The sequence below is a fragment of the Mesoplodon densirostris genome, chromosome 5 (genome assembly GCF_025265405.1).
Source record: "Mesoplodon densirostris isolate mMesDen1 chromosome 5, mMesDen1 primary haplotype, whole genome shotgun sequence".
Classification (NCBI taxonomy): Eukaryota; Metazoa; Chordata; class Mammalia; order Artiodactyla; family Ziphiidae; genus Mesoplodon; species Mesoplodon densirostris.
The window spans coordinates 31,671-34,532 of record NC_082665.1 but is presented as its reverse complement, the minus strand read 5'-3'; the positions used below and the strand labels follow the sequence as shown (position 1 = coordinate 34,532).

The 2,862-nt window shown below is 56.6% G+C and overlaps 1 pseudogene; it reads left to right on the top strand.

Moving 5' to 3' along the window:
- Positions 1 to 1,450: 1,450 nt before the first annotated feature.
- Positions 1,451 to 2,612, top strand: LOC132491049 (phosphoethanolamine/phosphocholine phosphatase-like; annotated as a pseudogene).
- Positions 2,613 to 2,862: the final 250 nt, after the last annotated feature.

The window sequence follows — 2,862 nt, the reverse complement described above, 5'->3', positions numbered from 1 at the left end:
AGCCCCCAGGTGCTGCCTCCTGAGGGCTGCTGGGGCCCTCCTGGGACTGTAGGCATCCTTTGTCCCATCTGAGTGGGCATCAATAGACATCAAGTCTCAGGACAGCCCTTGACCTCTGACCATCCAGGCAGTCATCTGTGGTCCTCCAGCTCAAGCCAGTCTGGTCCCTGTCAAGCCCCTGTGGCCAATTACTGAGCTGACCTTGCTGCTGGCAATTGAACAGCTACCTGGGCAGCACAGACAGCCCTTTGGGATGTTTCAGTTACTAACATCCTTGTGGTTGAGAAAACGGCCTCCCCCTCACAGGCTCATAGCCTGGTATGAGCGAGGTAATAACCGTCTAAACATTTGAGTGTGTCCCTGACACAACAACCATACAGCAGACCATGGCCTTGCAATCCTTTGGGCTTCCAGCTGTAACAAACTTTTGATATTCATACTCATTAAGAGTCAGAGATATGGGAGCAACTGGGCCACCCAGTAGACAGTTTCACACTGAGGCTGCATGGTCTTGGAGAGCCACGTGCACCCATGTGGTCTCTGAAAGCTGCCAATGATGGATTCCATGATACGGCATAATCCTTGAGCCTCCCACTGCTTCATTGAGCAAGAATTTCCTAACCACCATAGCATTTAGTCTCTGCTCTTTGTAAAGGAGGGAGGAGACTGGATAAATGAGCAGTATTGTTCTTGGGGGATGGGTGAGTCATGTGGCCAGGGGGCAGGGGTGACTCCTGGGCTCCCACCACCAGAGACATCAAGGAGGGCTGTCCTTTTGCAAGAGGAAGAGGTTCTTGCTGTTGTGGACGGACAGCAAGAGCACTGGATGGGTGGCTGCAGCCCCTGACCCTAAATCAGCCCCTTCCTTCCTTGGCCTTCAGATCCCACAGCTGTGCAGTGGGCCGTCAGTGGTGTGGAATCTGCCTCTTTCCCCAAGCCAGTATCTGTTCTCATGCCAAAGTCCAGAACCTCAGCTTTCCTTTGGGAACTTCTTACCTGTTTCCAGTCCAAAGAGTTCCAGAGGGCTGATGCTACGTTCCACCCACCTTGAAGATGGGCATATGATCCACATTTAGCCAATCCCATGTTCCATCCTATGGGTGCTCTGATGGGTTCAAGGACGATGCTATGATCCAAACCAGGCCAATGACGTTTATTTTATTTTATTTTTTGGCCATACTGTGCATGCGGGATTTTAGTTCCCTGACCAAGGATTGAACCTGTGCCCCCTACATTGGGAGCTCAGAGTGTTAACCACTGGACCACCAGGGAAGTCCCATCCCCTCATTTTCAAAACTGCTATGGATTTAAAGCACACAAGATGGTTGTGATATGAGTGGCCTTTTCAGTATGACTTCTTTGACTTAGAATGTTTTCAATGTTTATCCATGTTGTAACATGTATTATCAGTGTTTCATTCATTTTTTTATTGTGGTTAAAAATACATAACATGGGGATGGGGGGCAAGTGGAGGGAACGGCCCAGATACACACCATTCACGGACCCTCTGGACTGGAAGGACTCGTGAGAGCCGGAGCCCAGAAATCCGGGGATGGGTAAGATGCAGCGTCCCCTCCAATTCCCGTAAGCGCCCCTTGCTCCATCCTGCACCCAAATACCTCAGCTAGGCCCTCTCCCCACTCTTGACACTCCAGACTCAGCCGGGACAGACCTCCGCAGCCGCTGCTCCCCACCCTGCAGGAGAAGCTCAGAGGTCCTGTCCCCCTTTCCTCTGAGGGACTCTTTTTGGTGACCACAAAAGGATTTGGTCGCTCAGGACAAAGCTGGTAGAGGACAGTGGGATGGCTGTGCCCGGCGCGCCACGCTTCCTCCTGACCTTCGACTTGGACGAGAGTATCGTGGATGAAAACAGCGACGACTCCGTTGTGCACGTGCCGCGGCGGGCCAGCGGCTGCCTGAGAGCCTGCGTGCCACCTAGCGCGAGGGCTTCTACAACGAGTACATGCAGCGCGTCTTCCAGTACCTGGGCGAGCAGGGCGTGCGGCCGCGGGACTTGCGCGCCATCTACGAGGCCATCTCCCTGTCGCCCGGCACGGGCGAGCTGCTGCAGTTTGTGGCCAAGCAGGGCACCTGCTTTGAGGTTATTCTCATCTCAGACGCCAACACCTTTGGCGTGGAGAGTGCGCTGCGCGCCGCCGGCCACCACGGCCTGTTCTGCCGCATCTTCAGCAACCCGTCGGGGCCCGACCCTTGGGGGCTGCTGGCGCTGCGCCCCTTCCACGCGCACAGCTGCGCTCGCTGCCCCGCCAACATGTGCCAGCACAAGGTGCTCAGCGACTACCTGCGTGAGCGGGCCCACGACGGCGTGCCCTTCGAGCCTTTTCTACGGGAGCGACGGCGCCAACGACTTCTGCCCCACGGGGCTGCTGGCAGGCGGCGATGTGGCCTTCCTGCGCCGCCGCTACCCCATGCACCGCCTTATGCAGGAGGCCCAGAAGGCCGAGCCCAGCTCCTTCCGCGCCAGGGTGGTGCCCTGGGAAACCTCCACCGAAGTGCGCCTACACCTGCATCAGGTGCTGAGGACGTGGCCTGCAGGGGCCACCCGGGCGGGGAGGGGGTGGGGCGGTGGGGGTCGGGAAAGAGGAAGCTAGTTTTATTACTCCCTTTCCCTTTCGTTTTGGTATATCCCTCCGGGATTTCCCGGAATCCGAGGTTGGTCCATTTGGGGACTGGAGGAGGGAGTTGGGAGCTGTCCCCATCTGTGCAGTTAACCGAGCTCAGCTGCCTCCCCCAGTTCCACTGCAAGCGAATTCTGGAGTCTGGCCGCAGCAGCGTGGCACGCATATCTGAGCAGGCAGCAGTGTTTCCACAAACCTTGTCCTCTCAGTTGGGAGGACGGGG